This window comes from Patella vulgata, chromosome 2 (assembly GCF_932274485.2).
Source record: "Patella vulgata chromosome 2, xgPatVulg1.2, whole genome shotgun sequence".
NCBI classification, from domain to species: Eukaryota; Metazoa; Mollusca; class Gastropoda; family Patellidae; genus Patella; species Patella vulgata.
In genome coordinates, this window is record NC_065880.2 from 31,933,675 (window position 1) to 31,959,281 (window position 25,607).

General features: G+C 46.6%; 22 non-coding genes across 22 annotated transcripts; 21 read left to right on the top strand and 1 right to left on the bottom strand.

The window, feature by feature from the left end:
- Window positions 1-8,302: 8,302 nt before the first annotated feature.
- LOC130011639 (U1 spliceosomal RNA) lies at window positions 8,303-8,466 on the top strand. Its single transcript, XR_008786946.1, has one exon. It is a non-coding gene; the product is annotated as a U1 spliceosomal RNA (small nuclear RNA).
- Window positions 8,467-9,081: 615 nt separating this feature from the next.
- On the top strand, window positions 9,082-9,245 carry LOC126813649 (U1 spliceosomal RNA). The gene has a single exon (XR_007676982.1). It is a non-coding gene; the product is annotated as a U1 spliceosomal RNA (small nuclear RNA).
- Window positions 9,246-9,860: 615 nt separating this feature from the next.
- Window positions 9,861-10,024, top strand: LOC126813648 (U1 spliceosomal RNA). The gene has a single exon (XR_007676981.1). It is a non-coding gene; the product is annotated as a U1 spliceosomal RNA (small nuclear RNA).
- A 615-nt stretch (window positions 10,025-10,639) lies between these two features.
- LOC126813698 (U1 spliceosomal RNA) lies at window positions 10,640-10,803 on the top strand. Its single transcript, XR_008786948.1, has one exon. It is a non-coding gene; the product is annotated as a U1 spliceosomal RNA (small nuclear RNA).
- Window positions 10,804-11,418: 615 nt separating this feature from the next.
- On the top strand, window positions 11,419-11,582 carry LOC126813602 (U1 spliceosomal RNA). The gene has a single exon (XR_007676937.1). It is a non-coding gene; the product is annotated as a U1 spliceosomal RNA (small nuclear RNA).
- Window positions 11,583-12,197: 615 nt separating this feature from the next.
- On the top strand, window positions 12,198-12,361 carry LOC126813601 (U1 spliceosomal RNA). Its single transcript, XR_007676935.1, has one exon. It is a non-coding gene; the product is annotated as a U1 spliceosomal RNA (small nuclear RNA).
- A 615-nt stretch (window positions 12,362-12,976) lies between these two features.
- Window positions 12,977-13,140, top strand: LOC126813599 (U1 spliceosomal RNA). The gene has a single exon (XR_007676933.1). It is a non-coding gene; the product is annotated as a U1 spliceosomal RNA (small nuclear RNA).
- A 615-nt stretch (window positions 13,141-13,755) lies between these two features.
- On the top strand, window positions 13,756-13,919 carry LOC126813598 (U1 spliceosomal RNA). Its single transcript, XR_007676932.1, has one exon. It is a non-coding gene; the product is annotated as a U1 spliceosomal RNA (small nuclear RNA).
- A 615-nt stretch (window positions 13,920-14,534) lies between these two features.
- LOC126813597 (U1 spliceosomal RNA) lies at window positions 14,535-14,698 on the top strand. The gene has a single exon (XR_007676931.1). It is a non-coding gene; the product is annotated as a U1 spliceosomal RNA (small nuclear RNA).
- A 615-nt stretch (window positions 14,699-15,313) lies between these two features.
- LOC126813596 (U1 spliceosomal RNA) lies at window positions 15,314-15,477 on the top strand. The gene has a single exon (XR_007676930.1). It is a non-coding gene; the product is annotated as a U1 spliceosomal RNA (small nuclear RNA).
- A 615-nt stretch (window positions 15,478-16,092) lies between these two features.
- Window positions 16,093-16,256, top strand: LOC126813595 (U1 spliceosomal RNA). The gene has a single exon (XR_007676929.1). It is a non-coding gene; the product is annotated as a U1 spliceosomal RNA (small nuclear RNA).
- Window positions 16,257-16,871: 615 nt separating this feature from the next.
- On the top strand, window positions 16,872-17,035 carry LOC126813594 (U1 spliceosomal RNA). The gene has a single exon (XR_007676928.1). It is a non-coding gene; the product is annotated as a U1 spliceosomal RNA (small nuclear RNA).
- An 834-nt stretch (window positions 17,036-17,869) lies between these two features.
- LOC130011641 (U1 spliceosomal RNA) lies at window positions 17,870-18,033 on the bottom strand. The gene has a single exon (XR_008786950.1). It is a non-coding gene; the product is annotated as a U1 spliceosomal RNA (small nuclear RNA).
- A 779-nt stretch (window positions 18,034-18,812) lies between these two features.
- LOC126813679 (U1 spliceosomal RNA) lies at window positions 18,813-18,976 on the top strand. The gene has a single exon (XR_007677009.1). It is a non-coding gene; the product is annotated as a U1 spliceosomal RNA (small nuclear RNA).
- Window positions 18,977-19,591: 615 nt separating this feature from the next.
- LOC126813678 (U1 spliceosomal RNA) lies at window positions 19,592-19,755 on the top strand. The gene has a single exon (XR_007677008.1). It is a non-coding gene; the product is annotated as a U1 spliceosomal RNA (small nuclear RNA).
- Window positions 19,756-20,370: 615 nt separating this feature from the next.
- LOC126813623 (U1 spliceosomal RNA) lies at window positions 20,371-20,534 on the top strand. The gene has a single exon (XR_007676957.1). It is a non-coding gene; the product is annotated as a U1 spliceosomal RNA (small nuclear RNA).
- Window positions 20,535-21,149: 615 nt separating this feature from the next.
- On the top strand, window positions 21,150-21,313 carry LOC126813622 (U1 spliceosomal RNA). The gene has a single exon (XR_007676956.1). It is a non-coding gene; the product is annotated as a U1 spliceosomal RNA (small nuclear RNA).
- A 615-nt stretch (window positions 21,314-21,928) lies between these two features.
- Window positions 21,929-22,092, top strand: LOC126813621 (U1 spliceosomal RNA). The gene has a single exon (XR_007676955.1). It is a non-coding gene; the product is annotated as a U1 spliceosomal RNA (small nuclear RNA).
- Window positions 22,093-22,707: 615 nt separating this feature from the next.
- On the top strand, window positions 22,708-22,871 carry LOC126813620 (U1 spliceosomal RNA). The gene has a single exon (XR_007676954.1). It is a non-coding gene; the product is annotated as a U1 spliceosomal RNA (small nuclear RNA).
- Window positions 22,872-23,486: 615 nt separating this feature from the next.
- LOC126813643 (U1 spliceosomal RNA) lies at window positions 23,487-23,650 on the top strand. The gene has a single exon (XR_007676976.1). It is a non-coding gene; the product is annotated as a U1 spliceosomal RNA (small nuclear RNA).
- A 615-nt stretch (window positions 23,651-24,265) lies between these two features.
- LOC126813642 (U1 spliceosomal RNA) lies at window positions 24,266-24,429 on the top strand. Its single transcript, XR_007676975.1, has one exon. It is a non-coding gene; the product is annotated as a U1 spliceosomal RNA (small nuclear RNA).
- A 615-nt stretch (window positions 24,430-25,044) lies between these two features.
- On the top strand, window positions 25,045-25,208 carry LOC126813641 (U1 spliceosomal RNA). The gene has a single exon (XR_007676974.1). It is a non-coding gene; the product is annotated as a U1 spliceosomal RNA (small nuclear RNA).
- The last annotated feature ends 399 nt before the right edge of the window (window positions 25,209-25,607 follow it).

Sequence of the window (25,607 nt, forward strand, 5' to 3'; positions counted from 1 at the left end):
CCTGTCAATCAGCCTCTTTGTATTTCTTAATGTCGATTTCGAACATCATTCCACAACATAAAAATATAACAATATTTCTTTTAAGAGGAAACACTAGAGAACTGTCCCGCTTCTCAACCTGCCCCCCAGCGGCACCCTTTTATGGGTGCAGTATCAACAATATAAACAGACAGATTAAATTCAGACTTTTTTGTATGTTTATTTTGTATAAAGATATGAAATTTATTGTATGTTTATTTTGTATAAAGATATGAAATTTATTTTATTATTGTTGTTGTTAATTGTTATTGTACATATTTTGTAGATATTATTTTATTTGTAAATTAATTTTACATCATGCTGATGTTTTTCTCAAAGAGAAATAAAACTTTAAATCTGTATATGGGTTCTGTTTTCTGTTTTAAAAAAGTTTCTCCGGGATATGAACCTTACTAGTAGACAAATGTATACAGGTCACATTCTATGGAATACAATTGCTGATTATAACTGAGCGACGTTTCGGTTTCGACTAGGCTTCTCTATAGTCATTATCACGCAATACATTCCAGTTCAATTACTTAAACAATTTAGACAACCTCAGTTGCAGTGAACAAATGTTTTATTCAAGTTGACATATTGCCTTGCTCTCATATAAATTTTGATCATTATTTATTATGTTTATGTATTAATAACGTTAACCACAACCGTAATTTATGTATGAAAAAATATGCTAATGAGGTTTTATTCTACCTCAATTCAGTAAGCCAATACATCTTTTGTTACGTCACGTTCTACTGACGATTGTACGTTATTTCTCAGACTTGTTCAACCATTATAATAGAAATCTAATCATGTATTATATTTAAACAATTCATATTGTAGTAAACTGACTTTGATACATGATATGAACAATAACATTGATATCGCAGTACCTGTCTTGATTAGCCCAGTCGGTATGAAAAAAATTCGGAGGTTAAGCCCCATTTCATTTCTTGATACCACAATACACTTCGGCTAATTAGTTCAATGGCGTTTTAGTTGAAATATGTCAAAATTTCAACTTGTATGCAAGATTTAAACCACGATAGACACAACAAAATAAAGAGAGAGAGAGAGAGAGAGAGAGAGAGATGAGGTTTAACGTCCACTCGACACAATCTAGGCCATTTTGGGACTAACACACGGAGGACCCGGAGAAAACCCACGAGGTTGGACAGACGACCCTACTCCTTGTCACGTACAACCGGGGAATAGAAACCCCGTCAGTTGACTCAATGACAGGCCGTATGATACAGCGCAGCGCGCACGTGCCAACCATTCGGCACCCCCCACCCCCGCCCCCAACAAAATAAAAGTCTCAATGTAATTGGATAGCACGTCAGTTCTTTTGCCCCAATCGAGCTTAAGGGAAGTTTTGCCCGCACAGCGGCTTTTCCTACTAAATGGTCTGCTAGGCCGCAATGGTTATAGGCTGAACTCTTGTTATAGGGATAGAGGTTGCACTGGCATAGGTTGGTAATACTTTCCCTTATTCTTAAAGCCGATTCCCACCAACATGACAAGGGGTGTGTGTATCACGCAGGAGCAGAACAGTAGGACGTTAAACTCCATTTCCATTTCATTTCGTGTGTATCACGAGTCGAATGGGTCGAAAAGGCAGAAATCACTCGGAATATTGGTAGTAAGTGGCGTAGTTGGCAATGGAGAGAGACACTCTACGAAAACCATAAATTTTGAAGGTTAAATGAGGCGTTGCTTTTGTCAGTGCGTTTATATTCCACACTCAAATGAATAGATAGACGATTAAATAAATAATATTGAATGTACATACACTTGAAGAGAATTAATTGTTGAACTCTAACACCTTTATAATACAGTGTTCGATACCGTGTGAAAATTACCGTCTTATGGTATATCAAGTCAATACTCCTGTGTTCGGCGTAATTATGTAAATTTATTTTAAAGGTCGAGTATTACTTTTCGATGGCAGAGTGTATCATATCATTTTCCTACTTGAGTACTTGTCGGTAGTATTTAGACTAGCCGGCCTTAACTATTATTAAACGAGATATTTGCTGTTATTTCTCTAGTAAACTTTGGCGTGGGAAATAAGAAGTAGTTTCCTCAGATCCATATTATAATTATATTATACCCTATTATATGTACGCTAATCTGTTCGTTTCGGAATTAAATAAACAGCGGCTCTATGAAGTAGAGGCCTGTTGCTTGCAATGTTTGTATTGTCTTAGGGGGGTTGGATGGCTGAATGGTTAGCGTGCGCGCGCTGTATCATACAGTCTGTCATTGAGTCGACTGGCGTGGTTTCGAATCCCCGGTTGTACGTGGCAAGGAGTAGGGTCGCCTGTCCAACCTCGTGGGTTTTCTCTGGGTCCTCTGGTTTCCTCCCACTGCTAAAGACCCCTACGCGCAAGCGAATTATGTAAATAAAATTAAACCATATGTTAGTCCCGAAATGACCTAGTTTGTGTCGAGTGGACGTTAAACCCCATTTCTCTCTCTCTCTCTTTGTATTGTCTTAAAGTTTACCCAGTTTTTAGCATAGCATAAATAAAGTCATGAAAAATTAGCTATAGTCGGAATAACACAAAAGACGATCAGCGATTTTAAAGGGACAGTCGAAATGATTTAATTTAATAAGTTTTTTTTTGTTTCGAGTGATATTATTATTTATGATATTAATATGATATTAATCTACTCATCTAATATTGACAGTTGTCTTCAATGTATCAATGTAAATTGTTATATTTTTATCTTGGTAGATTGTCAATATTTATATAACTATTATAGATGTTATTTAAACCATATTTTGATACAGTAGCAATTTAAATTTACAACACAGAATATGTTCACAGATAGTCAATTTCACATGTAAATATTGATAGACATAGGTAAGTATAGGTAAGTAAAGTGTTAAATATATATTTGAATATTAGAATAACTTAAATAAATCCGATTAAAAATGGGGGAGGGCTGACGATAACAGAGAGCATTATGCTAACAAGAACATGAATCAGCTTGTGTAGTTTATAACGTCCACATAGCTGGGGCATTTGGGACTAACATATGTTATATATTTATTTTAGGGCCTTCAACACCAATGACAAAAGAAACGAGCTATAAAGTAGGAAGAGGTTGTAACGCCCATGGACCTAGGGCATTTCGGGACTAGTAACGATACACTATAAAACAATTCGCCGTGGTCCCCCGCCAAATATTTTATCTATACCTTTTATCTAGCTTTCAAGCCTACACGATTTCTAGTGCTGTCCCTCCCTGCACAAAAAGCCCACTGCACGGTCCCTAGTTGCATCCTAATTATTTCTGTTCTTTAATTATTAATTTGCAGCACAGCCAGCACTATGCAAAAAGTCAAATAAGCGTTTGAAATGACCAATTCCAATGAGAAAATCGAACCTGTATATTAGAAAAAGGTCGACAGAAGGTAAAGTAGACGAATGTAGGACGTTTCGGCCAATGAACATTCGGACTAGGACATTTCGCCACTATTATTTAAAAGAAAGAGGACGTTTCGGCCAGATTTATTTGTTTTCCCATACATATTTTTTTTTTCTATTCGCGTAAAAATGTCGTAGTTTCGGGTTATCGGCCATATTCCTCTCAATACTATGATTATATACACTGATCCTGGTGTTGGTCAAGAAACTTCCCGGGATTTTGCAGCGTGGTTTCTCCCTGTCGGTAGTGCAGGACAAAGGGCCTGGCAAAGTGCAGTGTGTAGACGGGACAAAAAACAAGCTCTTGTGTACACATTAGCGTGCACATAAAACAATCCTTAACAGTTGAATTTCGATGAAGAAATTGTATTTAACGTCCTACTGTTCTGCTCTGACTGGGCATACGCTATACAGTGTACTGGAAAACTTTGCCCGGATAGCGGCGCTACGGCCTACTCTTATACTAAATTCCATCTGTCCACTGGTCGAAACGCCCTGTGCCGAAATGTCCGTCCACCGGAATATATATTATAAACTATGGCCTTTAATGTTTTATACAGAGAACGAAACGTCAGCAACACTAGGATGTAAAAGATTATTTCAAATAGATTCCGAATAATTTACGTATCTTGTTAAAAACACCTGTTCTTTGACGAATTCTCATATAATTTCGCTTACGTGATACAAAGTTTTAGAACACTATTATAACTAATTGGTTCAAACAAACGGACATCGTGTAAAACTCAAATTAATGCATTTAGCCAGTCATGGGGTATAAAGGGGGAGGAAAGGGGTTGTTGAAAAGTGCTACTTAATCCACAATGGTCCAGATTTATCAGGGTTAAATTTTCTATTTAATCCCCCCACCATAGTGTTTGGCAGAGCTATCTGTAGTTTGAACGCGGCTTCTTAATTATATAACCACGTGTTAAAAAATACCCTCCATAAATTGCGTACCATGTATCGGTCTATAAATATGTGTGTGTTAGTCTATCTCATTTCGACATATAGGGTTTATACACGTATATCTGATGGGGGTAGACCAAGTACAAGAACCAGCAATAGTAGGGGAGAACAGGTCATGTCACAGACTTGGTTACAGAGAACCCTAACAATAATGGTAATAACAACAATGGTAATAACAATAATGGTAATGAGAGAAGAAAGATATTCACAGAAACCAAACCAAATCCAATCCAACCCAGGAATCTACAGCATGCTATCGAAAAGCCATTTTGTACCAAAGAGTTTGTCATTAACAGATATGATAAAATTGGAAAGGCTATAGACGTTTACACTACAAGACTGGATGTTTCAACTTTTAATAACAACGATATGACATGGCCAAGCTTCACCCCAGTAAATTTAGTTGTTCAGAAGGAACCATTTGCTGAGGGACGATTTCGCAAGGCCTATAACGCAACAACCAACCATGATGAATTCAAAGAAAATACATGGGTTTTTCCTCCTCAAATCCACTGAAATCATTGAAATGAAATGAAATGTGTTTTAATGTCCTACCGTTCTTCTCCGAACTGGGCTAATGAAGACGGGCATACGCCATGCAGTGTGCTATGAGGGAAATTTTGCCCGGACAGCGGCACTAAGGCCTATTCTTATATCGAATTCCAACTATCATGGGATCTTTTACGTGCACGCCAATGTGTACACGGGACCTCGGTTTTTTGTCCCATCCGAACGACTAGACAGCTGTCCTTGTCAGGCCCTCCGTCCTGCATCACTGACAAGGGGGGACCACGCGGAAAAACTGGATGAACTTTCTCGGCCACTGAAATCATTGAAGCTACTGGTCAAATTGTACAGTGCCATACGAAAACAATTGTTCAGTGTCATGCGTTGGCAAGGAATCTGGGCTACCCAGCTGACAAAGGACATTATTAATGAAACATTACACACGAATTGGGAGACACCTTTTAAGTATTATAAAATATATTTGGGGTGTAAATGTAGATGGGTTTGTCACCAGGAAAATTTCAAAAGTACATAAACAACGATGCATGGTGTGGTGTGGCCAATCAGAATCAGAATTCATAAAAAAAACAGAATGTTTTATTCATTATACTTATGCAAACTCTTCCATTCAATACTGGTCGTTGACATTCAAGGATGCAAATTAAACTTATATGATCCTGAAGTGTACAGTTGGAAGATGAATATCTGTTTACCACGGAAAGTGTGTTAATTTATGCTCTTGATAATTATTGTGCATGCACTATTGAATTTAAATCCTGTAACAACGATTGAAATGGGGTCAAGTGATTAGTTCTAAAGAATAACTGTTATAATCCTGCATAAGTAAATGACTTTCAATTACGTTGTGGTGGATCATAAATAAAAACCTTGACTCTTTCCAATAATGGTTCCACCCTGGTAATTAATTTATATCCAAAAGTAATTGGACTTGTGTTTTTGTTTCGTAGACTTCTGTTTATTTATATTAATACATACATACATACATACATACATACATACATACATATTGTATTGTGTCTTCTTGCTTGTCTGAAGATGGCTTCTTGCTTGTCTGAAAATTTGAAGGTTAGGAATATCAGTATCCTTGCTGTTCCATGTTCATATGTAGCTATCAGTATCAAAGATAATTTATTTGCAAACATCCTTGAGAGACAACATACGAAATAATACAGAGAGAGAGAGAGAGAGAGAGAGAGAGAGAGGTTTAACGTCCACTCGACACAAACTAGGTCATTTCGGGACTAACATATGGCTCACTTTTATTTCCATAATTCGCTTGCGCGTAGGGGTCTTTAGCAGTGGGAGGAAACCGGAGGACCCGGAGAAAATCCACGTACGTACAACTGTACAACCGGGGATTCGAAACCACGCCAGTTGCCTCAATGACAGACTTAATGATACAGCGCGCACGTACTAACCACTAAGCCCCCCCCCCCCCAAAAAAAAAAATAAAAATAAAAAATAATACAGGTATACAAGTTACAAAACACAATAATATTATTGCACACAAAATACAACACAGTAATAACATACAAAATACAATTATAACATCCAAAAACGTTGTCGTTACACACTCATTCTTCGGTACATAAATAACAAGAGCATCGCTAACGCTGCAATACACGTGCACATTCATTCCTGCTTTGATTGATACGGTACTTTTTAAAATGAAGAGAATGAAATATGAAATGGCTGTAATATGACAAAAGTCGAAAAGTAGAAGTTACGACAAAATGTGAGGCGATAGCGCGATGTGTTTATTTCCTAATTTCTCATTTTCGACTTGCATTTTGGCTTGTGTACCATCTTGTCAGCTTTTGACTTGGTCATATTTTTGTATTTATTTATTTATTTATTTATAAAAGAGGACACCAACAGGCATACCAGCCAAAATGCTACTCGAAAAGTAGAAATAGTGAAATAAACACATCGCGCGATATTAGCGACCTATCAGTTTGGCTTGAAATAAAATTGAACGATGTTAGTCCTAAAATGACTTAATATATTTTGAGTGAATGTTAAACCCCATTTCTCTCTCTGTTTTGATGGACCATTTAGGAAGATTGGAAAAAAATGATTTGATTGTTGTCCTTTTGTGTCTAGACAAGAAAATAAAATAAACTAAACTTAAAACAATTGGCACGTCCAACCCGACAGAATTCGATCCATAACATCACGTTGTGCCATTTAAATATTTTAAACATAAGGTGGGCTTAAGGTTTTTTGCTTTTTTATTTTCATACTAATGATTAATTTCGTTTCGTTTCGTATTTAATCCTTTAAAACATTACTATGTTTACTCTTTCTAGAACACCTGCTAACACTTCCCATTCATTAAACTACTTTAGAGCTTCACAGTTGGTTACACGAGAACTTTTAACATTTTAAGAGTTTACTTCAGGCATGAAACGTGGCCCATTTAATTATTTTGTTATTGAGACATTTTATCCTACCTACCACAATTGTATAATTAAATAAACTGAAGAACAAAGAACCGTTCATACTCATCTTGTATTGATTCATCACACTGATATTTACACTATCATTGCACATACAAACGTTTATAGTTATAGCAATATTTATAAATATAAGATTATACCAACTGGCAACCCGAAGTATTGTCTGCCTGCCAGCTTGACTTAAGAATCGGTGGTTATTTCTTGATAGAATGGTTACGCGATTTCGACAATTGAGGGTGTAAACGTATGTCAGACTCTGCAATTAAACGACAGAAAAAGAAGTTGGCAGAAAATAATCAAAGAATTTACTTAGGCCTCAATATTTATGGTAAATGGACAGTAAGTAGGCCTAATGACATATACATCTGGGAAATGGACCTTCCCTCAACCACGTTAGGTGACAAACAATTCTAAAAAATAGATTTTTTATAGTTTAGGGCACCTCCCTGTGAATACGAGAGAGAGAGAGAGAGAGAGAGATACGAGTTGATGATGGGTGAAATTTCAACAAAAATTTATGAGTGTGTTCAATGACTTCATAAAACAAGAAACAATGTTGCGAATACCCAGGAGTTGAAACATTGTATACGTTTCTTCAAACCGCACAATTTGTTCTAAGTTAATTTCTTAAGATTTCATATTGACAGAAAAGTGTCATTTCAATCTAGACTATATCGAGACTAATCCTAGCTAAAGTCTATTGACAAATAATACTAGTGACCTAAAAAGTCAACTTATAAAAAAAAAAAAAATGCGGTTTGCTTGTCTGTTGTGGTGTGCTATGGGTCGATTTTTTGGCTTTGCTTTGGTGTCGCGCAACGGGTAGGTGTGGTCGGGCCCTAGCGGGACGAGTGCCCACGGCGCAGGAGTCAGCCGATGGCGACCGAGAAAGGCATACTTACCTGGTACGGGAGGCACCGTGATCCGCAAGGCGGTCCTCCCAGGGTGAGGCCTTTCCATTGCACCTAGGTTTGGCTGACCCCTGCGATCGCCCCAAATGTGGGCGACTCGAGTACGTAATTTCTTAGTGTGGGGGACTGCGTTCGCGCTTTCCCCTGTTAATTCAATACGAAAAGAGATCCCTTACCTCTACCTTGCACCCTTGAATTGCACATCTATTTCATTCACACACGCCCGTCAACAGTCAACAATCGTTTCACGTCATAATAGCTTCCACGTTTGTTTACCTTATTCAGTATAGTTTGAGTCGTGTTTCTCCATTTATTTCCCGAGATTTTAGCCAGGGATGAGTGACGAGGTGTAACAATCGTGCACGTGTTATTATGTGTCAACTGTGGCTGCCCGGGCCGACTGGGGTACGTTAGTTTCAACCAATCAGGTCATCTCGGACAAAACACTGGTCGATGGCGTCTACCACACAGCCTTTCGTATCTCTGTCGGAGACCAGACAACTCCGCCAGAATGGCCACATACAGTCTACATTCTCCCTTCGATCGGAGGTGCGTTTTGCCGAAACGTCGGAAAACAGTGTCTCGAAATACCACAATGTATAGTTAGTAGCCGGGCAGTGGTTAATTTGCTTGTCTGTTGTGGTGTGCTATGGGTCGATTTTTTGGCTTTGCTTTGGTGTCGCGCAACGGGTAGGTGTGGTCGGGCCCTAGCGGGACGAGTGCCCACGGCGCAGGAGTCAGCCGATGGCGACCGAGAAAGGCATACTTACCTGGTACGGGAGGCACCGTGATCCGCAAGGCGGTCCTCCCAGGGTGAGGCCTTTCCATTGCACCTAGGTTTGGCTGACCCCTGCGATCGCCCCAAATGTGGGCGACTCGAGTACGTAATTTCTTAGTGTGGGGGACTGCGTTCGCGCTTTCCCCTGTTAATTCAATACGAAAAGAGATCCCTTACCTCTACCTTGCACCCTTGAATTGCACATCTATTTCATTCACACACGCCCGTCAACAGTCAACAATCGTTTCACGTCATAATAGCTTCCACGTTTGTTTACCTTATTCAGTATAGTTTGAGTCGTGTTTCTCCATTTATTTCCCGAGATTTTAGCCAGGGATGAGTGACGAGGTGTAACAATCGTGCACGTGTTATTATGTGTCAACTGTGGCTGCCCGGGCCGACTGGGGTACGTTAGTTTCAACCAATCAGGTCATCTCGGACAAAACACTGGTCGATGGCGTCTACCACACAGCCTTTCGTATCTCTGTCGGAGACCAGACAACTCCGCCAGAATGGCCACATACAGTCTACATTCTCCCTTCGATCGGAGGTGCGTTTTGCCGAAACGTCGGAAAACAGTGTCTCGAAATACCACAATGTATAGTTAGTAGCCGGGCAGTGGTTAATTTGCTTGTCTGTTGTGGTGTGCTATGGGTCGATTTTTTGGCTTTGCTTTGGTGTCGCGCAACGGGTAGGTGTGGTCGGGCCCTAGCGGGACGAGTGCCCACGGCGCAGGAGTCAGCCGATGGCGACCGAGAAAGGCATACTTACCTGGTACGGGAGGCACCGTGATCCGCAAGGCGGTCCTCCCAGGGTGAGGCCTTTCCATTGCACCTAGGTTTGGCTGACCCCTGCGATCGCCCCAAATGTGGGCGACTCGAGTACGTAATTTCTTAGTGTGGGGGACTGCGTTCGCGCTTTCCCCTGTTAATTCAATACGAAAAGAGATCCCTTACCTCTACCTTGCACCCTTGAATTGCACATCTATTTCATTCACACACGCCCGTCAACAGTCAACAATCGTTTCACGTCATAATAGCTTCCACGTTTGTTTACCTTATTCAGTATAGTTTGAGTCGTGTTTCTCCATTTATTTCCCGAGATTTTAGCCAGGGATGAGTGACGAGGTGTAACAATCGTGCACGTGTTATTATGTGTCAACTGTGGCTGCCCGGGCCGACTGGGGTACGTTAGTTTCAACCAATCAGGTCATCTCGGACAAAACACTGGTCGATGGCGTCTACCACACAGCCTTTCGTATCTCTGTCGGAGACCAGACAACTCCGCCAGAATGGCCACATACAGTCTACATTCTCCCTTCGATCGGAGGTGCGTTTTGCCGAAACGTCGGAAAACAGTGTCTCGAAATACCACAATGTATAGTTAGTAGCCGGGCAGTGGTTAATTTGCTTGTCTGTTGTGGTGTGCTATGGGTCGATTTTTTGGCTTTGCTTTGGTGTCGCGCAACGGGTAGGTGTGGTCGGGCCCTAGCGGGACGAGTGCCCACGGCGCAGGAGTCAGCCGATGGCGACCGAGAAAGGCATACTTACCTGGTACGGGAGGCACCGTGATCCGCAAGGCGGTCCTCCCAGGGTGAGGCCTTTCCATTGCACCTAGGTTTGGCTGACCCCTGCGATCGCCCCAAATGTGGGCGACTCGAGTACGTAATTTCTTAGTGTGGGGGACTGCGTTCGCGCTTTCCCCTGTTAATTCAATACGAAAAGAGATCCCTTACCTCTACCTTGCACCCTTGAATTGCACATCTATTTCATTCACACACGCCCGTCAACAGTCAACAATCGTTTCACGTCATAATAGCTTCCACGTTTGTTTACCTTATTCAGTATAGTTTGAGTCGTGTTTCTCCATTTATTTCCCGAGATTTTAGCCAGGGATGAGTGACGAGGTGTAACAATCGTGCACGTGTTATTATGTGTCAACTGTGGCTGCCCGGGCCGACTGGGGTACGTTAGTTTCAACCAATCAGGTCATCTCGGACAAAACACTGGTCGATGGCGTCTACCACACAGCCTTTCGTATCTCTGTCGGAGACCAGACAACTCCGCCAGAATGGCCACATACAGTCTACATTCTCCCTTCGATCGGAGGTGCGTTTTGCCGAAACGTCGGAAAACAGTGTCTCGAAATACCACAATGTATAGTTAGTAGCCGGGCAGTGGTTAATTTGCTTGTCTGTTGTGGTGTGCTATGGGTCGATTTTTTGGCTTTGCTTTGGTGTCGCGCAACGGGTAGGTGTGGTCGGGCCCTAGCGGGACGAGTGCCCACGGCGCAGGAGTCAGCCGATGGCGACCGAGAAAGGCATACTTACCTGGTACGGGAGGCACCGTGATCCGCAAGGCGGTCCTCCCAGGGTGAGGCCTTTCCATTGCACCTAGGTTTGGCTGACCCCTGCGATCGCCCCAAATGTGGGCGACTCGAGTACGTAATTTCTTAGTGTGGGGGACTGCGTTCGCGCTTTCCCCTGTTAATTCAATACGAAAAGAGATCCCTTACCTCTACCTTGCACCCTTGAATTGCACATCTATTTCATTCACACACGCCCGTCAACAGTCAACAATCGTTTCACGTCATAATAGCTTCCACGTTTGTTTACCTTATTCAGTATAGTTTGAGTCGTGTTTCTCCATTTATTTCCCGAGATTTTAGCCAGGGATGAGTGACGAGGTGTAACAATCGTGCACGTGTTATTATGTGTCAACTGTGGCTGCCCGGGCCGACTGGGGTACGTTAGTTTCAACCAATCAGGTCATCTCGGACAAAACACTGGTCGATGGCGTCTACCACACAGCCTTTCGTATCTCTGTCGGAGACCAGACAACTCCGCCAGAATGGCCACATACAGTCTACATTCTCCCTTCGATCGGAGGTGCGTTTTGCCGAAACGTCGGAAAACAGTGTCTCGAAATACCACAATGTATAGTTAGTAGCCGGGCAGTGGTTAATTTGCTTGTCTGTTGTGGTGTGCTATGGGTCGATTTTTTGGCTTTGCTTTGGTGTCGCGCAACGGGTAGGTGTGGTCGGGCCCTAGCGGGACGAGTGCCCACGGCGCAGGAGTCAGCCGATGGCGACCGAGAAAGGCATACTTACCTGGTACGGGAGGCACCGTGATCCGCAAGGCGGTCCTCCCAGGGTGAGGCCTTTCCATTGCACCTAGGTTTGGCTGACCCCTGCGATCGCCCCAAATGTGGGCGACTCGAGTACGTAATTTCTTAGTGTGGGGGACTGCGTTCGCGCTTTCCCCTGTTAATTCAATACGAAAAGAGATCCCTTACCTCTACCTTGCACCCTTGAATTGCACATCTATTTCATTCACACACGCCCGTCAACAGTCAACAATCGTTTCACGTCATAATAGCTTCCACGTTTGTTTACCTTATTCAGTATAGTTTGAGTCGTGTTTCTCCATTTATTTCCCGAGATTTTAGCCAGGGATGAGTGACGAGGTGTAACAATCGTGCACGTGTTATTATGTGTCAACTGTGGCTGCCCGGGCCGACTGGGGTACGTTAGTTTCAACCAATCAGGTCATCTCGGACAAAACACTGGTCGATGGCGTCTACCACACAGCCTTTCGTATCTCTGTCGGAGACCAGACAACTCCGCCAGAATGGCCACATACAGTCTACATTCTCCCTTCGATCGGAGGTGCGTTTTGCCGAAACGTCGGAAAACAGTGTCTCGAAATACCACAATGTATAGTTAGTAGCCGGGCAGTGGTTAATTTGCTTGTCTGTTGTGGTGTGCTATGGGTCGATTTTTTGGCTTTGCTTTGGTGTCGCGCAACGGGTAGGTGTGGTCGGGCCCTAGCGGGACGAGTGCCCACGGCGCAGGAGTCAGCCGATGGCGACCGAGAAAGGCATACTTACCTGGTACGGGAGGCACCGTGATCCGCAAGGCGGTCCTCCCAGGGTGAGGCCTTTCCATTGCACCTAGGTTTGGCTGACCCCTGCGATCGCCCCAAATGTGGGCGACTCGAGTACGTAATTTCTTAGTGTGGGGGACTGCGTTCGCGCTTTCCCCTGTTAATTCAATACGAAAAGAGATCCCTTACCTCTACCTTGCACCCTTGAATTGCACATCTATTTCATTCACACACGCCCGTCAACAGTCAACAATCGTTTCACGTCATAATAGCTTCCACGTTTGTTTACCTTATTCAGTATAGTTTGAGTCGTGTTTCTCCATTTATTTCCCGAGATTTTAGCCAGGGATGAGTGACGAGGTGTAACAATCGTGCACGTGTTATTATGTGTCAACTGTGGCTGCCCGGGCCGACTGGGGTACGTTAGTTTCAACCAATCAGGTCATCTCGGACAAAACACTGGTCGATGGCGTCTACCACACAGCCTTTCGTATCTCTGTCGGAGACCAGACAACTCCGCCAGAATGGCCACATACAGTCTACATTCTCCCTTCGATCGGAGGTGCGTTTTGCCGAAACGTCGGAAAACAGTGTCTCGAAATACCACAATGTATAGTTAGTAGCCGGGCAGTGGTTAATTTGCTTGTCTGTTGTGGTGTGCTATGGGTCGATTTTTTGGCTTTGCTTTGGTGTCGCGCAACGGGTAGGTGTGGTCGGGCCCTAGCGGGACGAGTGCCCACGGCGCAGGAGTCAGCCGATGGCGACCGAGAAAGGCATACTTACCTGGTACGGGAGGCACCGTGATCCGCAAGGCGGTCCTCCCAGGGTGAGGCCTTTCCATTGCACCTAGGTTTGGCTGACCCCTGCGATCGCCCCAAATGTGGGCGACTCGAGTACGTAATTTCTTAGTGTGGGGGACTGCGTTCGCGCTTTCCCCTGTTAATTCAATACGAAAAGAGATCCCTTACCTCTACCTTGCACCCTTGAATTGCACATCTATTTCATTCACACACGCCCGTCAACAGTCAACAATCGTTTCACGTCATAATAGCTTCCACGTTTGTTTACCTTATTCAGTATAGTTTGAGTCGTGTTTCTCCATTTATTTCCCGAGATTTTAGCCAGGGATGAGTGACGAGGTGTAACAATCGTGCACGTGTTATTATGTGTCAACTGTGGCTGCCCGGGCCGACTGGGGTACGTTAGTTTCAACCAATCAGGTCATCTCGGACAAAACACTGGTCGATGGCGTCTACCACACAGCCTTTCGTATCTCTGTCGGAGACCAGACAACTCCGCCAGAATGGCCACATACAGTCTACATTCTCCCTTCGATCGGAGGTGCGTTTTGCCGAAACGTCGGAAAACAGTGTCTCGAAATACCACAATGTATAGTTAGTAGCCGGGCAGTGGTTAATTTGCTTGTCTGTTGTGGTGTGCTATGGGTCGATTTTTTGGCTTTGCTTTGGTGTCGCGCAACGGGTAGGTGTGGTCGGGCCCTAGCGGGACGAGTGCCCACGGCGCAGGAGTCAGCCGATGGCGACCGAGAAAGGCATACTTACCTGGTACGGGAGGCACCGTGATCCGCAAGGCGGTCCTCCCAGGGTGAGGCCTTTCCATTGCACCTAGGTTTGGCTGACCCCTGCGATCGCCCCAAATGTGGGCGACTCGAGTACGTAATTTCTTAGTGTGGGGGACTGCGTTCGCGCTTTCCCCTGTTAATTCAATACGAAAAGAGATCCCTTACCTCTACCTTGCACCCTTGAATTGCACATCTATTTCATTCACACACGCCCGTCAACAGTCAACAATCGTTTCACGTCATAATAGCTTCCACGTTTGTTTACCTTATTCAGTATAGTTTGAGTCGTGTTTCTCCATTTATTTCCCGAGATTTTAGCCAGGGATGAGTGACGAGGTGTAACAATCGTGCACGTGTTATTATGTGTCAACTGTGGCTGCCCGGGCCGACTGGGGTACGTTAGTTTCAACCAATCAGGTCATCTCGGACAAAACACTGGTCGATGGCGTCTACCACACAGCCTTTCGTATCTCTGTCGGAGACCAGACAACTCCGCCAGAATGGCCACATACAGTCTACATTCTCCCTTCGATCGGAGGTGCGTTTTGCCGAAACGTCGGAAAACAGTGTCTCGAAATACCACAATGTATAGTTAGTAGCCGGGCAGTGGTTAATTTGCTTGTCTGTTGTGGTGTGCTATGGGTCGATTTTTTGGCTTTGCTTTGGTGTCGCGCAACGGGTAGGTGTGGTCGGGCCCTAGCGGGACGAGTGCCCACGGCGCAGGAGTCAGCCGATGGCGACCGAGAAAGGCATACTTACCTGGTACGGGAGGCACCGTGATCCGCAAGGCGGTCCTCCCAGGGTGAGGCCTTTCCATTGCACCTAGGTTTGGCTGACCCCTGCGATCGCCCCAAATGTGGGCGACTCGAGTACGTAATTTCTTAGTGTGGGGGACTGCGTTCGCGCTTTCCCCTGTTAATTCAATACGAAAAGAGATCCCTTACCTCTACCTTGCACCCTTGAATTGCACATCTATTTCATTCACACACGCCCGTCAACAGTCAACAATCGTTTCACGTCATAATAGCTTCCACGTTTGTTTACCTTATTCAGTATAGTTTGAGTCGTGTTTCTCCATTTATTTCCCGAGATTTTAGCCAGGGATGAGTGACGAGGTGTAACAATCGTGCACGTGTTATTATGTGTCAACTGTGGCTGCCCGGGCCGACTGGGGTACGTTAGTTTCAACCAATCAGGTCATCTCGGACAAAACACTGGTCGATGGCGTCTACCACACAGCCTTTCGTATCTCTGTCGGAGACCAGACAACTCCGCCAGAATGGCCACATACAGTCTACATTCTCCCTTCGATCGGAGGTGCGTTTTGCCGAAACGTCGGAAAACAGTGTCTCGAAATACCACAATGTATAGTTAGTAGCCGGGCAGTGGTTAATTTGCTTGTCTGTTGTGGTGTGCTATGGGTCGATTTTTTGGCTTTGCTTTGGTGTCGCGCAACGGGTAGGTGTGGTCGGGCCCTAGCGGGACGAGTGCCCACGGCGCAGGAGTCAGCCGATGGCGACCGAGAAAGGCATACTTACCTGGTACGGGAGGCACCGTGATCCGCAAGGCGGTCCTCCCAGGGTGAGGCCTTTCCATTGCACCTAGGTTTGGCTGACCCCTGCGATCGCCCCAAATGTGGGCGACTCGAGTACGTAATTTCTTAGTGTGGGGGACTGCGTTCGCGCTTTCCCCTGTTAATTCAATACGAAAAGAGATCCCTTACCTCTACCTTGCACCCTTGAATTGCACATCTATTTCATTCACACACGCCCGTCAACAGTCAACAATCGTTTCACGTCATAATAGCTTCCACGTTTGTTTACCTTATTCAGTATAGTTTGAGTCGTGTTTCTCCATTTATTTCCCGAGATTTTAGCCAGGGATGAGTGACGAGGTGTAACAATCGTGCACGTGTTATTATGTGTCAACTGTGGCTGCCCGGGCCGACTGGGGTACGTTAGTTTCAACCAATCAGGTCATCTCGGACAAAACACTGGTCGATGGCGTCTACCACACAGCCTTTCGTATCTCTGTCGGAGACCAGACAACTCCGCCAGAATGGCCACATACAGTCTACATTCTCCCTTCGATCGGAGGTGCGTTTTGCCGAAACGTCGGAAAACAGTGTCTCGAAATACCACAATGTATAGTTAGTAGCCGGGCAGTGGTTAATTTGCTTGTCTGTTGTGGTGTGCTATGGGTCGATTTTTTGGCTTTGCTTTGGTGTCGCGCAACGGGTAGGTGTGGTCGGGCCCTAGCGGGACGAGTGCCCACGGCGCAGGAGTCAGCCGATGGCGACCGAGAAAGGCATACTTACCTGGTACGGGAGGCACCGTGATCCGCAAGGCGGTCCTCCCAGGGTGAGGCCTTTCCATTGCACCTAGGTTTGGCTGACCCCTGCGATCGCCCCAAATGTGGGCGACTCGAGTACGTAATTTCTTAGTGTGGGGGACTGCGTTCGCGCTTTCCCCTGTTAATTCAATACGAAAAGAGATCCCTTACCTCTACCTTGCACCCTTGAATTGCACATCTATTTCATTCACACACGCCCGTCAACAGTCAACAATCGTTTCACGTCATAATAGCTTCCACGTTTGTTTACCTTATTCAGTATAGTTTGAGTCGTGTTTCTCCATTTATTTCCCGAGATTTTAGCCAGGGATGAGTGACGAGGTGTAACAATCGTGCACGTGTTATTATGTGTCAACTGTGGCTGCCCGGGCCGACTGGGGTACGTTAGTTTCAACCAATCAGGTCATCTCGGACAAAACACTGGTCGATGGCGTCTACCACACAGCCTTTCGTATCTCTGTCGGAGACCAGACAACTCCGCCAGAATGGCCACATACAGTCTACATTCTCCCTTCGATCGGAGGTGCGTTTTGCCGAAACGTCGGAAAACAGTGTCTCGAAATACCACAATGTATAGTTAGTAGCCGGGCAGTGGTTAATTTGCTTGTCTGTTGTGGTGTGCTATGGGTCGATTTTTTGGCTTTGCTTTGGTGTCGCGCAACGGGTAGGTGTGGTCGGGCCCTAGCGGGACGAGTGCCCACGGCGCAGGAGTCAGCCGATGGCGACCGAGAAAGGCATGTGCACGATTGTTACACCTCGTCACTCATCCCTGGCTAAAATCTCGGGAAATAAATGGAGAAACACGACTCAAACTATACTGAATAAGGTAAACAAACGTGGAAGCTATTATGACGTGAAACGATTGTTGACTGTTGACGGGCGTGTGTGAATGAAATAGATGTGCAATTCAAGGGTGCAAGGTAGAGGTAAGGGATCTCTTTTCGTATTGAATTAACAGGGGAAAGCGCGAACGCAGTCCCCCACACTAAGAAATTACGTACTCGAGTCGCCCACATTTGGGGCGATCGCAGGGGTCAGCCAAACCTAGGTGCAATGGAAAGGCCTCACCCTGGGAGGACCGCCTTGCGGATCACGGTGCCTCCCGTACCAGGTAAGTATGCCTTTCTCGGTCGCCATCGGCTGACTCCTGCGCCGTGGGCACTCGTCCCGCTAGGGCCCGACCACACCTACCCGTTGCGCGACACCAAAGCAAAGCCAAAAAATCGACCCATAGCACACCACAACAGACAAGCAAATTAACCACTGCCCGGCTACTAACTATACATTGTGGTATTTCGAGACACTGTTTTCCGACGTTTCGGCAAAACGCACCTCCGATCGAAGGGAGAATGTAGACTGTATGTGGCCATTCTGGCGGAGTTGTCTGGTCTCCGACAGAGATACGAAAGGCTGTGTGGTAGACGCCATCGACCAGTGTTTCTCCATTTATTTCCCGAGATTTTAGCCAGGGATGAGTGACGAGGTGTAACAATCGTGCACGTGTTATTATGTGTCAACTGTGGCTGCCCGGGCCGACTGGGGTACGTTAGTTTCAACCAATCAGGTCATCTCGGACAAAACACTGGTCGATGGCGTCTACCACACAGCCTTTCGTATCTCTGTCGGAGACCAGACAACTCCGCCAGAATGGCCACATACAGTCTACATTCTCCCTTCGATCGGAGGTGCGTTTTGCCGAAACGTCGGAAAACAGTGTCTCGAAATACCACAATGTATAGTTAGTAGCCGGGCAGTGGTTAATTTGCTTGTCTGTTGTGGTGTGCTATGGGTCGATTTTTTGGCTTTGCTTTGGTGTCGCGCAACGGGTAGGTGTGGTCGGGCCCTAGCGGGACGAGTGCCCACGGCGCAGGAGTCAGCCGATGGCGACCGAGAAAGGCATACTTACCTGGTACGGGAGGCACCGTGATCCGCAAGGCGGTCCTCCCAGGGTGAGGCCTTTCCATTGCACCTAGGTTTGGCTGACCCCTGCGATCGCCCCAAATGTGGGCGACTCGAGTACGTAATTTCTTAGTGTGGGGGACTGCGTTCGCGCTTTCCCCTGTTAATTCAATACGAAAAGAGATCCCTTACCTCTACCTTGCACCCTTGAATTGCACATCTATTTCATTCACACACGCCCGTCAACAGTCAACAATCGTTTCACGTCATAATAGCTTCCACGTTTGTTTACCTTATTCAGTATAGTTTGAGTCGTGTTTCTCCATTTATTTCCCGAGATTTTAGCCAGGGATGAGTGACGAGGTGTAACAATCGTGCACGTGTTATTATGTGTCAACTGTGGCTGCCCGGGCCGACTGGGGTACGTTAGTTTCAACCAATCAGGTCATCTCGGACAAAACACTGGTCGATGGCGTCTACCACACAGCCTTTCGTATCTCTGTCGGAGACCAGACAACTCCGCCAGAATGGCCACATACAGTCTACATTCTCCCTTCGATCGGAGGTGCGTTTTGCCGAAACGTCGGAAAACAGTGTCTCGAAATACCACAATGTATAGTTAGTAGCCGGGCAGTGGTTAATTTGCTTGTCTGTTGTGGTGTGCTATGGGTCGATTTTTTGGCTTTGCTTTGGTGTCGCGCAACGGGTAGGTGTGGTCGGGCCCTAGCGGGACGAGTGCCCACGGCGCAGGAGTCAGCCGATGGCGACCGAGAAAGGCATACTTACCTGGTACGGGAGGCACCGTGATCCGCAAGGCGGTCCTCCCAGGGTGAGGCCTTTCCATTGCACCTAGGTTTGGCTGACCCCTGCGATCGCCCCAAATGTGGGCGACTCGAGTACGTAATTTCTTAGTGTGGGGGACTGCGTTCGCGCTTTCCCCTGTTAATTCAATACGAAAAGAGATCCCTTACCTCTACCTTGCACCCTTGAATTGCACATCTATTTCATTCACACACGCCCGTCAACAGTCAACAATCGTTTCACGTCATAATAGCTTCCACGTTTGTTTACCTTATTCAGTATAGTTTGAGTCGTGTTTCTCCATTTATTTCCCGAGATTTTAGCCAGGGATGAGTGACGAGGTGTAACAATCGTGCACGTGTTATTATGTGTCAACTGTGGCTGCCCGGGCCGACTGGGGTACGTTAGTTTCAACCAATCAGGTCATCTCGGACAAAACACTGGTCGATGGCGTCTACCACACAGCCTTTCGTATCTCTGTCGGAGACCAGACAACTCCGCCAGAATGGCCACATACAGTCTACATTCTCCCTTCGATCGGAGGTGCGTTTTGCCGAAACGTCGGAAAACAGTGTCTCGAAATACCACAATGTATAGTTAGTAGCCGGGCAGTGGTTAATTTGCTTGTCTGTTGTGGTGTGCTATGGGTCGATTTTTTGGCTTTGCTTTGGTGTCGCGCAACGGGTAGGTGTGGTCGGGCCCTAGCGGGACGAGTGCCCACGGCGCAGGAGTCAGCCGATGGCGACCGAGAAAGGCATACTTACCTGGTACGGGAGGCACCGTGATCCGCAAGGCGGTCCTCCCAGGGTGAGGCCTTTCCATTGCACCTAGGTTTGGCTGACCCCTGCGATCGCCCCAAATGTGGGCGACTCGAGTACGTAATTTCTTAGTGTGGGGGACTGCGTTCGCGCTTTCCCCTGTTAATTCAATACGAAAAGAGATCCCTTACCTCTACCTTGCACCCTTGAATTGCACATCTATTTCATTCACACACGCCCGTCAACAGTCAACAATCGTTTCACGTCATAATAGCTTCCACGTTTGTTTACCTTATTCAGTATAGTTTGAGTCGTGTTTCTCCATTTATTTCCCGAGATTTTAGCCAGGGATGAGTGACGAGGTGTAACAATCGTGCACGTGTTATTATGTGTCAACTGTGGCTGCCCGGGCCGACTGGGGTACGTTAGTTTCAACCAATCAGGTCATCTCGGACAAAACACTGGTCGATGGCGTCTACCACACAGCCTTTCGTATCTCTGTCGGAGACCAGACAACTCCGCCAGAATGGCCACATACAGTCTACATTCTCCCTTCGATCGGAGGTGCGTTTTGCCGAAACGTCGGAAAACAGTGTCTCGAAATACCACAATGTATAGTTAGTAGCCGGGCAGTGGTTAATTTGCTTGTCTGTTGTGGTGTGCTATGGGTCGATTTTTTGGCTTTGCTTTGGTGTCGCGCAACGGGTAGGTGTGGTCGGGCCCTAGCGGGACGAGTGCCCACGGCGCAGGAGTCAGCCGATGGCGACCGAGAAAGGCATACTTACCTGGTACGGGAGGCACCGTGATCCGCAAGGCGGTCCTCCCAGGGTGAGGCCTTTCCATTGCACCTAGGTTTGGCTGACCCCTGCGATCGCCCCAAATGTGGGCGACTCGAGTACGTAATTTCTTAGTGTGGGGGACTGCGTTCGCGCTTTCCCCTGTTAATTCAATACGAAAAGAGATCCCTTACCTCTACCTTGCACCCTTGAATTGCACATCTATTTCATTCACACACGCCCGTCAACAGTCAACAATCGTTTCACGTCATAATAGCTTCCACGTTTGTTTACCTTATTCAGTATAGTTTGAGTCGTGTTTCTCCATTTATTTCCCGAGATTTTAGCCAGGGATGAGTGACGAGGTGTAACAATCGTGCACGTGTTATTATGTGTCAACTGTGGCTGCCCGGGCCGACTGGGGTACGTTAGTTTCAACCAATCAGGTCATCTCGGACAAAACACTGGTCGATGGCGTCTACCACACAGCCTTTCGTATCTCTGTCGGAGACCAGACAACTCCGCCAGAATGGCCACATACAGTCTACATTCTCCCTTCGATCGGAGGTGCGTTTTGCCGAAACGTCGGAAAACAGTGTCTCGAAATACCACAATGTATAGTTAGTAGCCGGGCAGTGGTTAATTTGCTTGTCTGTTGTGGTGTGCTATGGGTCGATTTTTTGGCTTTGCTTTGGTGTCGCGCAACGGGTAGGTGTGGTCGGGCCCTAGCGGGACGAGTGCCCACGGCGCAGGAGTCAGCCGATGGCGACCGAGAAAGGCATACTTACCTGGTACGGGAGGCACCGTGATCCGCAAGGCGGTCCTCCCAGGGTGAGGCCTTTCCATTGCACCTAGGTTTGGCTGACCCCTGCGATCGCCCCAAATGTGGGCGACTCGAGTACGTAATTTCTTAGTGTGGGGGACTGCGTTCGCGCTTTCCCCTGTTAATTCAATACGAAAAGAGATCCCTTACCTCTACCTTGCACCCTTGAATTGCACATCTATTTCATTCACACACGCCCGTCAACAGTCAACAATCGTTTCACGTCATAATAGCTTCCACGTTTGTTTACCTTATTCAGTATAGTTTGAGTCGTGTTTCTCCATTTATTTCCCGAGATTTTAGCCAGGGATGAGTGACGAGGTGTAACAATCGTGCACGTGTTATTATGTGTCAACTGTGGCTGCCCGGGCCGACTGGGGTACGTTAGTTTCAACCAATCAGGTCATCTCGGACAAAACACTGGTCGATGGCGTCTACCACACAGCCTTTCGTATCTCTGTCGGAGACCAGACAACTCCGCCAGAATGGCCACATACAGTCTACATTCTCCCTTCGATCGGAGGTGCGTTTTGCCGAAACGTCGGAAAACAGTGTCTCGAAATACCACAATGTATAGTTAGTAGCCGGGCAGTGGTTAATTTGCTTGTCTGTTGTGGTGTGCTATGGGTCGATTTTTTGGCTTTGCTTTGGTGTCGCGCAACGGGTAGGTGTGGTCGGGCCCTAGCGGGACGAGTGCCCACGGCGCAGGAGTCAGCCGATGGCGACCGAGAAAGGCATACTTACCTGGTACGGGAGGCACCGTGATCCGCAAGGCGGTCCTCCCAGGGTGAGGCCTTTCCATTGCACCTAGGTTTGGCTGACCCCTGCGATCGCCCCAAATGTGGGCGACTCGAGTACGTAATTTCTTAGTGTGGGGGACTGCGTTCGCGCTTTCCCCTGTTAATTCAATACGAAAAGAGATCCCTTACCTCTACCTTGCACCCTTGAATTGCACATCTATTTCATTCACACACGCCCGTCAACAGTCAACAATCGTTTCACGTCATAATAGCTTCCACGTTTGTTTACCTTATTCAGTATAGTTTGAGTCGTGTTTCTCCATTTATTTCCCGAGATTTTAGCCAGGGATGAGTGACGAGGTGTAACAATCGTGCACGTGTTATTATGTGTCAACTGTGGCTGCCCGGGCCGACTGGGGTACGTTAGTTTCAACCAATCAGGTCATCTCGGACAAAACACTGGTCGATGGCGTCTACCACACAGCCTTTCGTATCTCTGTCGGAGACCAGACAACTCCGCCAGAATGGCCACATACAGTCTACATTCTCCCTTCGATCGGAGGTGCGTTTTGCCGAAACGTCGGAAAACAGTGTCTCGAAATACCACAATGTATAGTTAGTAGCCGGGCAGTGGTTAATTTGCTTGTCTGTTGTGGTGTGCTATGGGTCGATTTTTTGGCTTTGCTTTGGTGTCGCGCAACGGGTAGGTGTGGTCGGGCCCTAGCGGGACGAGTGCCCACGGCGCAGGAGTCAGCCGATGGCGACCGAGAAAGGCATACTTACCTGGTACGGGAGGCACCGTGATCCGCAAGGCGGTCCTCCCAGGGTGAGGCCTTTCCATTGCACCTAGGTTTGGCTGACCCCTGCGATCGCCCCAAATGTGGGCGACTCGAGTACGTAATTTCTTAGTGTGGGGGACTGCGTTCGCGCTTTCCCCTGTTAATTCAATACGAAAAGAGATCCCTTACCTCTACCTTGCACCCTTGAATTGCACATCTATTTCATTCACACACGCCCGTCAACAGTCAACAATCGTTTCACGTCATAATAGCTTCCACGTTTGTTTACCTTATTCAGTATAGTTTGAGTCGTGTTTCTCCATTTATTTCCCGAGATTTTAGCCAGGGATGAGTGACGAGGTGTAACAATCGTGCACGTGTTATTATGTGTCAACTGTGGCTGCCCGGGCCGACTGGGGTACGTTAGTTTCAACCAATCAGGTCATCTCGGACAAAACACTGGTCGATGGCGTCTACCACACAGCCTTTCGTATCTCTGTCGGAGACCAGACAACTCCGCCAGAATGGCCACATACAGTCTACATTCTCCCTTCGATCGGAGGTGCGTTTTGCCGAAACGTCGGAAAACAGTGTCTCGAAATACCACAATGTATAGTTAGTAGCCGGGCAGTGGTTAATTTGCTTGTCTGTTGTGGTGTGCTATGGGTCGATTTTTTGGCTTTGCTTTGGTGTCGCGCAACGGGTAGGTGTGGTCGGGCCCTAGCGGGACGAGTGCCCACGGCGCAGGAGTCAGCCGATGGCGACCGAGAAAGGCATACTTACCTGGTACGGGAGGCACCGTGATCCGCAAGGCGGTCCTCCCAGGGTGAGGCCTTTCCATTGCACCTAGGTTTGGCTGACCCCTGCGATCGCCCCAAATGTGGGCGACTCGAGTACGTAATTTCTTAGTGTGGGGGACTGCGTTCGCGCTTTCCCCTGTTAATTCAATACGAAAAGAGATCCCTTACCTCTACCTTGCACCCTTGAATTGCACATCTATTTCATTCACACACGCCCGTCAACAGTCAACAATCGTTTCACGTCATAATAGCTTCCACGTTTGTTTACCTTATTCAGTATAGTTTGAGTCGTGTTTCTCCATTTATTTCCCGAGATTTTAGCCAGGGATGAGTGACGAGGTGTAACAATCGTGCACGTGTTATTATGTGTCAACTGTGGCTGCCCGGGCCGACTGGGGTACGTTAGTTTCAACCAATCAGGTCATCTCGGACAAAACACTGGTCGATGGCGTCTACCACACAGCCTTTCGTATCTCTGTCGGAGACCAGACAACTCCGCCAGAATGGCCACATACAGTCTACATTCTCCCTTCGATCGGAGGTGCGTTTTGCCGAAACGTCGGAAAACAGTGTCTCGAAATACCACAATGTATAGTTAGTAGCCGGGCAGTGGTTAATTTGCTTGTCTGTTGTGGTGTGCTATGGGTCGATTTTTTGGCTTTGCTTTGGTGTCGCGCAACGGGTAGGTGTGGTCGGGCCCTAGCGGGACGAGTGCCCACGGCGCAGGAGTCAGCCGATGGCGACCGAGAAAGGCATACTTACCTGGTACGGGAGGCACCGTGATCCGCAAGGCGGTCCTCCCAGGGTGAGGCCTTTCCATTGCACCTAGGTTTGGCTGACCCCTGCGATCGCCCCAAATGTGGGCGACTCGAGTACGTAATTTCTTAGTGTGGGGGACTGCGTTCGCGCTTTCCCCTGTTAATTCAATACGAAAAGAGATCCCTTACCTCTACCTTGCACCCTTGAATTGCACATCTATTTCATTCACACACGCCCGTCAACAGTCAACAATCGTTTCACGTCATAATAGCTTCCACGTTTGTTTACCTTATTCAGTATAGTTTGAGTCGTGTTTCTCCATTTATTTCCCGAGATTTTAGCCAGGGATGAGTGACGAGGTGTAACAATCGTGCACGTGTTATTATGTGTCAACTGTGGCTGCCCGGGCCGACTGGGGTACGTTAGTTTCAACCAATCAGGTCATCTCGGACAAAACACTGGTCGATGGCGTCTACCACACAGCCTTTCGTATCTCTGTCGGAGACCAGACAACTCCGCCAGAATGGCCACATACAGTCTACATTCTCCCTTCGATCG